The 12,913-nt window shown below is 37.0% G+C and overlaps 1 protein-coding gene and 1 long non-coding RNA gene across 14 annotated transcripts in view; one reads left to right on the forward strand and one right to left on the reverse strand.

Annotated features, from left to right (window-relative positions):
• Window positions 1-11,197, reverse strand: part of KRT20 (keratin 20) — an 84,383-nt gene extending 73,186 nt beyond the window's left edge. Inside the window, 1 exon segment of the mRNA XM_082374457.1 lies at window positions 5,138-11,197. The gene's annotated coding sequence lies outside the window, so the exon portion shown is untranslated.
• LOC309619297 overlaps window positions 1-12,913 on the forward strand; it is a 388,116-nt gene that overhangs the window by 177,389 nt on the left and 197,814 nt on the right. The window lies entirely within an intron of this gene.

Raw genomic sequence — 12,913 nt, forward strand, 5'->3', positions numbered from 1 at the left:
GCAATATTTCTTTTTTTATGGCTGAGTAATATTCCATTGCATATATATGGTACATCTTCTTTATCCATTCATCTGTGATGGGCATTTAAGTTGCTTACATATCTTGCCTATTATAAATAATTCTGCAATGAATGAACATGTGGTGCATATATCTTTTAAAATTAGTGTTTTCATTTTCTTTGGATTCCACCCAGGAGTGGAATTGCTAGATCATATGGTGGTTCTATTTTTAATTTTTTGAGGAAATTCCACACTGCTTTCCATAGTGGCTGCACCAATTTACATTCTCACAAACAGAGCATGAGGGTGCCCTTTTCTCTACATCCTCGCCAACACTTGTTATTTCTTGTCTTTTTGATAATAGCCATATGAAAGGTGTGAGGTGATACCTCATTGTGGTTTTGATTTGTATTTCCCTGTTGATTAGTGATGTTGAACATCTTTTCATTTGTCTGTTGATCATCTGTATGTCTTCTTTGGAGAAATGTCTATTCAGGTCCTCTGTCCATTTAACTAGATTGTTTGTTTTTTGATGTTGAGTTGTATGCGTTCTTTATATATTTTGGATATTAACCCCTTATATCGTACATATCATTTGCAAATATCTTCTCCCATTCAGTAAGTTGACTGTTTGTTTTGTGATGGTTCCCTTCACAGTGCAAAAGCTTTTTAGTTTAATGTAGTACCATTTGTTTATTTTTGCTTTTGTTGCCCTTGCCTGAGGAGACAGATTAAAAAAAAAAATTGCTTAGACCAGTGTCAGAGTACTGCCTATGTTTTCTTCTAGGAGTTTTCAGGTCTTACATTTAAGTCTGTAATCCATTTTGAGTTTATTTTTGTATATGGTGTGAGAAAGTGTTCTAGTTCCATTGTTTTACAAGTAGTTGTCCAGTTTTCTCAACACGGCTTTTTGAAGAGACTTTTTCCCTATGGCATATTCTTGCCTCCTTTGTGGTAGATTAATTGACCATAAGTGCATGGGTTTATTTCTGGGCTCTCTATCTTGTTCCATTGATCTATGTGTCTGCTTTTGTGCCAGAACCATGCTGTTTTGATTTCTATAGCTTTGTAGTGTAGTTTGAAGTCAAGGAGTGGGATACCTCCTGCTTTGTTCTTCTTTCTCAAGATTGCTTTGGCTATTCTGGGTCTTTTGTGTTTCCATACAAATATTGGGATTATTTGTTGAAATCTTGTTTGGGTAACTCTTACCTTTAACCCAGTGTGGTTCATATTGTGGCAGGGTGAGTGTATGGAGGACTGTGGGAAAGTCCTTGAACACCAGGATTCTTCCCTGTTTGGCATTTGTTGGTGCCTGAAATTCAACGATTTATTGTGTTTGGTTCACCAAAATACTGTTCCTATTAAAAAAAAACCTTAATGTTTTGTTTGTTTTTTTATTCATTCATCCACTCATTGGACAAATATTTATTGAATACTTAATCTAGGTGACTGGAGCATAGAGAGCAAGGGAGAAAGTAGGATGAGATGAGCTGGCAATGCACACAGGTGCTGGGTTGTCCTGGGATTTTTCAACTCTGCTAAGTATTTTGACCTTCAGCATGAGAGTCATGGAAAACCACAGAAAGATTTTACTCAGGGGAGTGCCATGCAGTGGTCATATTTGTGTTTTAAAAAGATAACCTGTCTGCTTTGTATAGAATGAATGACAGCAAATGTGTGAGGATCAGCTGGGAGGCTATTACACCTGTGCAGAAGAGAGAAAATGGTAGTTTATTAATTATTTTTTGTAGAAGAATGATTTAGAGAAATATGCAGAGATATTGGAGGAGTAGCACAGCATTAATTAGTTTTCTGCCCTGAAGAAGAAGACATTGCAGTAAAATTCAACTTATTACTGATTCTTATGGCATCCATGGTATGTATATGCTGTATTCATCTATTCTACAGGATTATATATTAAACAATGTTTATTGCTATCTTAAACTGTACATGCTTGGTAATATTCTAATCAGTATGCTTTTAGATAGGAAGTAATCATAAATTATGCTAAGGTATTTTTTTGTTCAAGGCTCTTAACTGGTTTCATGGACAGGTAACTACTAAAATGGACTCTTTATAGATGAAAGAATTAAAGCAGTGAAAGGAGAAAGACCTGACTGTCCAATGAGTCAGTGGCAGAGATGCCATGCAGCCCAGCGCCCACATAACCACTGGCTTCATATTTCAGCTGTGGGTTTACAGTGACTTTATGTGCATTTACAGTATCTTTGAAGATTTATTTTAGGTAGCTCCTTTCTATACTTTTTGATGATATTCTCCTTACCTATTTTTTTGCTTATTAATACATTTCATGTTTTGACTTTTCTTTGGGGAAAATTAAATTTTTTCTTTCCCTATTCTTTCCTTTTTTTGGTTACAGAGGATCGCTTTTTCTATGCTTCTAGTTTCAAGGACCTCTCCTTGGCCTTTAAAAAAGTCCTGATGATACTGTACCTTTTCTATATCTTTGTTATAGTGGGGGTTAGTGGAAAGGACTTTGGGCTGGGGGTTAAGTCTCTGCTCTGCTATTAGGTTAATAGCACTAGGCAATCTTAAGCTCTCTACTCTCAGTTTTCCTATCATTAAAATGGGACTAATAATAACCTGCCTTGTAATTAATAGGGCTGTTGTGGGGAGTGAATGAGTTACTGTACATACATGAACTGTGTAATCAGTATATAAGGTACACACATGAGCCTTGTAATCTGTAAACTACAGTGTGCAGATGAGGGCAAAGGATGGTGATAATTGTAACACTCCCTGTCGACCCTGCAGCCATGACTCCACAAGTTTGGAGAGAGGAGACCAATAAAGTTGTCAGGAGGTCACAAGGGCTAGATAAAAATCCCAATATAGAAAGAAAGGGTCTGAGAAAATATTCGAAGAGATTATAGTGGAAAACTTCCCTACATGGGAAAGGAAATAGCAACCCAAGTCCAGGAAGCACAGAGTTCCATACCGGATAAACCCTAGGAGAAATACGCCAAGACACATATTAATCAAACTAACAAAAATTAAATTCAAAGAAAAATATTAAAAGCATCATGGGAAAAGCAAAAGATAACATACAGAGGAATCCCCATAAGGTTATCAGCTGATTTTTCAGCAGAAACTCTGCAGGCCAGAAGGAAGTGGCAGGATATACTTAAAGTGATGAAAGAGAAAAACCTACAACCAAGATTACTCTACCCAGCAAGGATCTCATTCAATTCGATGGAGAAATCAAGAGCTTTTCAGACAAGCAAAAGCTAAGGGAATTCAGTACCACAAAACCAGCTTTACAACACATGCTAAAGGAACTTCTCTAGGCAGGAAACACAAGAGAAGAAAAACACCGACAAAAACAAACCCAAAACAATTAAGAAAATGATAATAAGAATGTACATATCGATAATAACCTTGAACGTAAATGGATTAAGTGCTCCAACCAAAAGACACAGACTGGCTGAATGGATACAAAAACAAGACCCATATATATGTTGTCTACAAGAGACCCACTTCAGACCTAGGGACACATACAGACTGAAAGTGAAGGGATGGAAAAAGATATTCCATGTAAATGGAAAGCAAAAGAAAGCTGGAGTAGCAATACTCATATCAGATAAAATAGACTTTAACATAAAGACTGTTACAAGAGATAAGGAAGGACACTACATAATGATCAAAGGATCAATCCAAGAAGAAGGTATAACAATTATAAACATACACACCCAACATAGGAGCACCTCAATACATAAGGCAAATGCTGAGAACCATAAAATGGGAAATCAACAGTAACACAATAATAGTAAGGGACTTTAACACCCCACTTACACCAATGGACAGATCATCCAAACAGAAAATAAATAAGGAAACACAAGCTTTAAATGACACAATAGACCAGATAGAATTAATTGATATTTAAAGACATTCCACCCAAAAGTGGAAGAATACACTTTCTTCTCAAGTGCACACAGAACATCCTCCAAGATAGATCACATCTTGGGTCACAAATCAAGCCTCAGAAAGTTTAAGAAAATTGAAATCGTATCAAGCATCTTTTCTGACCACAGCGCCATGAGATTAGAAATCAATTACAGGAAAAAAACCCTGTAAAAACCACAAATACATGGAGGCTAAATAGTGCGTTACCAAATAACCAAGAGATCACTGAAGAAATCAAAGAGAAAATTTTAAAAAAACATAGAAACAAATGACAATGATAACACAATGACCCAAAACCTATGGGATGCAGCAAAAACAATTCTAAGAGGGAAGCTTATAGCAATTCAATCTCACCTCAAGAAATAAGAAAAATTTCAAATAAACAATCTAACCTTACACCTAAACCAACTAGAAAAAGAAGAACAAAGAAAACCCAAAGTCAGTAGAAGGAAATAACTCATAAAGATCAGAGCAGAAAGAAATGAAAAAGAAACAAAGAAAACGATAACAAAGCTCAATAAAACTAAAAGTTGATTCTTTGAGAAGATAAACAAAAATGGATAAACCTTTATTCAGAGTCATCAAGAAAAATAAGGAAAGAACACAAATCAATAAAATTAGAAATGAAAAAGGAGAAGTCACAACTGACACCGCAGAACTACAAAGGATTATAAGAGACTACTACAAACAACTATATGCCAATAAAATGGACAACCATGAAGAAATGGACAAATTCTTAGAAAGGTACAATTTTCCAAGACTGAACCAGGAAGAATTAGAAAATATAAACAGAACTATCACAAGTAACGAAATTGAAACTGTAATTAAAAATCTTCCAACAAAAGTCCAGGACCAGATGGCTTCACAGAAGAATTCTATCAAACATTTAGAGAAGAGCTAACACCTATCCTTCTCAAGCTCTTCCAAAAAATTGCAGATGGAGGAACATTCCAAAATTCGTTCTACGAGGCCACCATCACCCTGATACCAAAACCAGACAAAGATATCACAAAAAAGAAAATCACAGGCCAATATCATTGATGAACATAGATGCAAAAATCCTCAACAAAATATAGCAAACAGCATCCAACAACACATTAAAAGGATCATACACCATGATCAAGTGCAAATTATCCCAGGAATGCAAGGATTCTTCAATATATGCAAATCAATCAATGTGATACACCATGTTAACAAATTAAGGAATAAAAACCATATGATCATCTCAATAGATGCAGAAAAAGCTTTTGACAAAATTCAACACCGATTTATGTTAAAAACTCTCCAGAAAATGGGCATAGAGGGAACCAACCTCAACATAATGAAGGCCATATATGAGAAACCCACAGGAAATATCACTCTCAATTGTGAAAAACTGAAAGCATTTCCACTAAGATCAGGAAAAAACAAGGATATCCACCCTTGCCACTCTTATTCGACATACTTTTGGAAGTCCTAGCCATGGCAATCAGAGAAGAAAAAGAAATAAAAGGAATACAAATTGGAAAAGAAGTAAAGCTGTCACTGTTTGCAGATGATATGATACTATACATAGAAAATTCTAAAGATGCCACCAGAAAAAAAAAAAAAGATGCCACCAGAAAACTACTAGAACTAATCAGTGAATCTGGTAAGGTTGCAAGATACAAAATTAATGCACAGAAATCTCTGGCATTCCTATACACTAACAATGAAACATCAGAAAGAGAAATTAAGGAAACAATCCCATTCACCATCGTAACAAAAAGAATAAAATACCTAGGAATAGACCTACCTAAGGAGACAAAAGACCTGTACTCAGAAAACTATAAAACACTGATGAAAGAAATCAAAGATGACATAAACAGATGGAGAAATATACCATGTTCCTGGATTGGAAGAATCAATATTGTGAAAATGACTGTACTACCCAAAGCAATTTACAGATTCAATGCAATCCCTATCAAATTACCTATGACATTTTTCACAGAATTAGAACAAAAAATTTTACAATCTGTATGGAAACACAAAAGACCCCAAATAACCAAAGCAATACTGAGAAAGAAAAATGGAGCTGGAGGAATCAGGCTCCCCAATTTCAAACTCTACTACAAAGCTACAGTAATCAAGACAGTATGGTACTGGCACAAAAACAGAAATATAGATCAATGGTACAGGATAGAAAGCCCAGAGATAAACCCATGCACATATGGTCACCTAATTTATGACAAAGGAGGCAAGAACATACAGTGGAGAAAAGACAGCCTCTTCAATAAGTGATGCTGGGAAAACTGGACAGCTACATGTAAAAGAATGAAATAAGAGCACTATCAAACACCATACAGAAAAATAAACTCCAAATTGATTAAAGACCTAAATGTAAGACTGGACAGTATAAAACTCTTAGAGGAGAACATAGGAAAAACACTCTTTGACAAAAACCGCAGCAAGATCTTTTTTGACCCACCTCCTAGAGTACTGAAAATTAAAACAAAAATAAATAAATGGGACCTAATGAAATTTGAAAGCTTTGCACAGCAAAGGGAACTATAAACAAGCCAAAAAGACAACCCTCAGAATGGAAGAAAATATTTGCAAACGAATCAAAGGACAAAGAAATAATCTCCAAAATATACAAACAGCTCATGGAGCTCAATATCAATAAAACAAACAACCCAATTAAAAAATGGGCAGAAGACCTAAGTAGACATTTCACCAAAGAAGACATACAGATGGCCGAGAGCCACATGAAAAGATGCTCAGCATCACTAATTATTAGAGACATGCAAATCAAAACTACAATGAGGTATCACCTCACACCAGTCATAATGGCCACCATCAAAAAATCTACAAACTGGGGCTTCTGTGGTGGCACAGTGGTTGAGAATCTGCCTGCCAAGGCAGGGGACACGGGTTCGAGCCCTGGTCTGGGAAGATCCCACATGCTGCACCGCAGAGCAACTAAGCCCATGCGCCACAACCACTGAGCCTACACTCTAGAGCCCATGAGGCACAACTACTGAAGCCCGCACGCCTAGAGCCCGTGCTCCACAACAAGAGAAGCCACTGCCATGAGAAGCCTGTGCACCACAATGAAGAGTAGCCCCCACTCGCCACAACTAGAGAAAAGCCCACACGCAGCGACGAAAACCCAACGCAGCCATAAATAAATAAATAAATAAACAAAATCTACCAACATTAATTGCTGGAGAGGGTGTGGAGAAAAGGGAACACTTTTGCACTGTTGGTGGGAATGTAAATTGATACAACCACTATGGAGAACAGTATGGAGGTTCCTTAAAAAGCTCAAAATAGAACTACCATATGAGCCAGCAATCCCACCTCTGGGCATATACCCAGAGAAACCATAATTTAAAAGGACACATGTACCCCAATGCTCATTGCAGCACTATTTACAATAGCCAGGACATGGAAACAACATAAATGTCCAATGACAGATGAATGGATAAAGATGATGTGGTACATATATACAATGGAATATCCCTCGGCCATAAAAAGGAAGAAAACTGGATCATTTGTAGAGATGTGGATGGACCTAGAGAGTGTCACACAGAGTGAAGTAAGCCAGAAAGAGAAAAACAAATATCGTATATTAACGCATATATGTGGAATCTAGAAAAATGGTACGGATGAACCTATTTGCAGGGCAGGAATAGAAATGTAGACATAGAGAACAGACATGTGAACACAGAGGGGAGGGGAGGGTGGGACGAACTGGGAGATTAGGATTGACATATATACACTATCATGCGTAAAATAGATAGCTAGTGGGAACACGCTATGATGCACAGGAAGCTCAGCTCAGTGCTCTGTGTGACCTACGTGGGTGAGATTGAGTGGGGGAGTGGGAGGGAGGTCCAAGAGGGAGGGGATATAGGTATACATATAGCTGATTCACTTCATTGTACAGCAGAAGCTAACACAACATTGTGGAACAATTATACTCCAATTAAAAAAAATGAATGGATAAACAAAATGTGGTATATACATACAATTGAAAATTTGACACATGCTACAACTTAGGTGAACCTTGGAAGCATTATGCTAAGTGAGATAAGACAGGAACAAAAGGACAAACGTATGATTGTTCTTGTATGTGTAACTATTCAGGTTCATAGAGATAGAAAATAGAATGGTTGTTACTAGGGGCTATGGAAAGAATGGAAATGGGGATTTATTGTTTAATGGGTACAGAGTTTCAGTTGGAGAAGGTGAAAAAGTTCTGGAGATGGATAATGGTGATGGTTGTAAAATGATGTGATTGTATTTAATGCTACAGAAGTGTACACTTAAAATGGTTACAATGGTAAATTTTATGTTACATGTATTTTCCCACAATAAAAAAAGAAAAGAAAGAAGAAGGCGTACTTCTGTCTCCAGATGAATTAAAAAATAAACATTAATTGCAAGAGTTTATATATTATAAACAAAGTCCATGTAAAGGTCAGCCTAAATTTATGCCGATGAATGTTCTGGTTACCAGCTTTAAGTTCAAGTTCTGATTTTGCTATCTGCAATCCAACTCTTCAGGCCTCAATTTCCACAAATGTGAACTGAGATTAATACTCACCCCTGACTGATGGGATTTTTGTGGGAATTAAATTTGATAACCCACACATTGCACATAAAAAATGCTCAGTGGTTCTGTTTTGTTATATTTGTTCATTTATTTTGCTTTAAAAAATTTTTTTTTTAATTTTTAGATTCCACATATAAGTGTAAACATAGAGTACTTGTCCTTCTATCACTTATCTCACTAAGTATAATACCTTCCAGGTCCATCCATGTTGTGGCAAATGGCAAGATTTCATTCTTTTTTATGGTTGAGTAGTATTCCATTTGTATATATACGACATCTTCTTTAGCCATTCATCGGTCGATGGGCACTAAGAGATACAAACAACCAGTTATAAAATGAATGTTACATGGATATACAGCACAGGGAATATAGTCAATAACTTAGTGTAAAGTATACTTTATAAAAATATTGAATTACTATGTTGTACACCTGAAACTAATACAATATTGTAAGTCAACTATACTTCAATTATAAAAAAAAAGAAAAGAAAAATATGGGCAGAGAAAAAAAGGCTCAGTGGTGCTATTATTAAAACACATTTGTAATGTGTGTGTGTGTATGTGTTTGTATGTTAGAATACTCTATTTTGCACAACTCAACAACACAGAAGCAAGCAACCTGATTAAAAAATGGGCAGAGGACCTGAATTGACATTTTTCCAAAGAAGACATACAGATGGCCAATGGACACATGAAAAGATGCTCAACATTACAACTTATCAGGGAAATGTAAATCAAAAGCACAATGAGATATCACCTCCACCCTGTTAGAATGGCTATTATCAAAAAGACAAGAAATAACAAGTGTTGAAGAGTATGTGGGGAAAAGGGAACCCTCATACATTGTTGGTGGGAATGTAAATCAATGCAGCCGCTATGGAAAACTGTATGGAGATTCCTTAAAAAACTAAGAATATAGCTACCATATGATCCAGCTATTCCACTTCTGGGTATTTCTCCAAAGAAAATAAAAACACTAATTTGAAAAGATATATGCACCCCAATATTCATTCTTCGCAGTATTGTTTACAACAGCAAAGATGTGGAAACAACTTGTGTCTAAAGATGGATGAATGGATAAAGAAGGTATGATACACACACACACACACACACACACACAAACAGTAGAGTACTGCTCAGCCATATAGAAAAAGAATTCTTGCCATTTGTGACAACATTTGTGATTTATGCAGACTACATCGATGTCTAGGGCTGGAGTTAAGATATAAAAGAATGAATCTGGGTCCTTCAGTGAACAATATAGAGCAGATTTGCCTGCTAACTTGGAACACTCACCTTGGACTGTTACAAAAGGAAACAGTAAATTTCTATTTTTCTGTCGCTCAGAAAAAAAGAATACTCTATTTTGGTCAGGTAAAATAAGCCCAAATCACACTATGTTCTGGCTTTGGATCCTGTTTGCTGGGAAGTTATATATATATTTTAATAGAGTGCTCTCAATTTATAGACTTGACTTCAATATCCTGGGTGCCTTTTAAAGTCTCACTTTTCTGTAGAGATTATATCCCAAATATAATTCCCAATTTCTTTGTTTGGTATATTTTATTCTTACTCCTACTATGTTATCTGTTTAAAGTTAAATGGATGATTTCCACTCTGAGGAGGTTACCAGACATTCCATACATTATGCTGTGTTATAATAACTGGGGTTTAAAATAGGGTGGAGCAGTGCACCCGTCTTCCCTAGGGAGGCTTGAATGTGTCCTATTTCTTTTGAGCAGTTGAAAATTGTTTCCACATGCCTCTTGTTAGATCTCACTCCCATTCTTTTCCCCCCATCTCTCTGTCTTCCTCATTTCCTGCAGGGACTATGAATCTTTCTCTCCCTCTGTTCTTTCCTTTCTCTCCCAGAGTTAGAGCAGAGGTCAGGGAAGAGTGGTCAAGTTGGTTGGAGGGACAGAATCATTCCAGCTAGTTGTCCTTTTTCTTTAATATTGAGATCGTAACAAGTCAATTAGGGAATAAATTCTCGCCAAGTGTGTATTGGTTAAAAAAGAAAGAGGTCGTTTTACATCATGGGTTAAAGTGCAGGATCTGCAGTCATACAGTCCTGAGTTTGAATCCCAGCTCTGATACTAACTATGCACGTGACCCTGGTAAGTTTTAAATGATTCCTGCTTCAGGTTCCTCATTTGTAAAATGAGCAGTGTAGAAAATGCATGTAAAGAACACTGAACACTTTGTCCGGCACATGAGGAGTATTCAGTAAATGTTAATTGTTACTATGGTTGCTATAAAAAGATGGCCCCCAGAAGGTTATGCAACATGTTTACATCTTAAAACCATTGGTTACGGTATAACTCTAAATAAATACTATCTTTACATCAGTTGTGTTCCCTGAGGCTCAAAGTACAACATGGAAACTTGATTTCATGTTGCAACTTGATTTAAACACTCATGACTTTGTATGCATCGATCTCTATTTTTGGTCTTGGTGTTCTATGGAGATAAAACATGAGACTTCTCTCTCTCCAGTTTTCCTTTGGTTTAATTGTAGGCAAGTGTGGTAGGCAGAATAATGGCCCCCCAAAGATGTCCATCTCCTAATACCTAGAACCTGTGAATATGTATCTTACATGGCAAAGGGGAATTAAGGATGCAGACAGAATTAAGTTTGCTAACAAGCTGGCCTTAAAATCAGGGGATTTTCTTGAATTATTCAGGTAGGCCTGATGTAATCTCATGTCTTTAAAAGAGGAAGAGGGAGGTAGGAGAGTCAGTCAATGTTGGAGAAGGAGATGTGATGAAGCAGGGTTCAGAGTGATGAGGCTGCTGACTTTGAAGATGGAAGGGAGATACAAGCCAAGGAATGTGGGAAGCTGGAAAAGGCAAGGAAACGGGTTCTCCTCTGGGACCTCCAGGAAGGAACACGGTCCTGCCAACACCTTGATTTTAGGCCGGTGAGATCTGTGTCAGACTTCAGACTTTTGAAATAGAGAACTGTAAGACAGTAAATTTGTGTTGTTTTGAGCCACTAAGTTTGTGCTAATTTGTTACAGTGGCAATAGAAAATTAACATAGCGCACGTGTGTGTGTGTGTGTGTGTGTGTGTAATATTACAAATAGGAATTCTAGCGATTGATTTTGGCTGAAGATTAAGGCCAATAGAATGTTTTTCCATGTCACTTATAAAGCATATATTTTCAAAGTCATATAGAATATGGATTTTTAAATTATTATCATAACAGCAAAGATGGTTGCAGGGAGTATTTCATAAACTACATTATTCAAATTATAGGCAGATTTTTAATTTGCAAATTAATTTATGTAATACACATCAAAATTAGAATTTAAATCACATTTACTTGAACATTTCACAAGTGATTTTATTGAAAAGTATAAAATTACAAAAAAATCAAGGCTTTTCTTGAAGATCCGGGGCATACGTAGGTACCATGATTAGGGTGGATGTGAATATTTGTCTTTTATTTACACCCAAGTCCATCTCCCTCCTGATCTCATCCTCTGTCCACAGCTTTTTAACTCCTCTGTGGACCTTCCTCTCAGAGAGACCTGAACCATGGGTTTCTCTGTCACTAATTGCTGTTTACTGCATAAGCTTCATATCATTACTATGACGAGATGGTGCTATAACTGGGACAGTGGACATAATACCTGCATTCTACTCCCAGTGGAGATTCTGTTCTATTTGGGTGAGCTCCAAATGACCTCTTGGCTTACCTCACTCTGTGGCCACAAGAGCAAAGAGTTCTCCTTCTTCCTTCTTATTTTTTCTGTTTCTCCCAGTGCCTCCCCTGAATTCACAAACATAACATCTTCTACTTTTACTATGTAAACCTAATACATTTGATTTCTTTTCTGATTACTAACACCCCCAGATTTGTAGCCTTATTAAAAGCGATTCTGGGGATGGATTTTTGATATCCTATCCTATCACCCTTTTTCCTGTTACTCTTAGGACAGATCAAAACCAGAAAGCCCCTTGCAGCTTCAGCAGCGCATGATCGCTGACGAAGCCACAAGTCATCTGCTGGAAACATGAGTATCTGGCAGCCATTATTTTGACCCTCTGTTTACCATGAATATGAACAAGATTAGAAATGAGATTTACACTTTCCTGATGTTTCTCCAATCAAGACATCTTGGTTTTACGTCTGGAGTTGAACCATTCCATGCCAATCTACAAACAATTAACTTCATAGGAACCCAACTGCCGAACTGCTGCGGTGAGATGAGATGGAGATGCCGTCTAGTTAGGCTGTTTCATCTCCAAGGTGGAGCCTCGCAGGTTGACAATCCTCCGAGTAGTGACAGTGGTCCATCTCTGTTCTCAGGCTGGTGGGTTCAGAAACATCATTATTATTAGTGCACCAGAACCAAAGGGACTCTCAGGAGCTGACTCATAGTAACCTAACTATTAAGTGCCAGA

The sequence above is a fragment of the Balaenoptera borealis genome (assembly GCF_965194805.1).
Source record: "Balaenoptera borealis genome assembly, chromosome: 20".
NCBI lineage: Eukaryota > Metazoa > Chordata > Mammalia > Artiodactyla > Balaenopteridae > Balaenoptera > Balaenoptera borealis.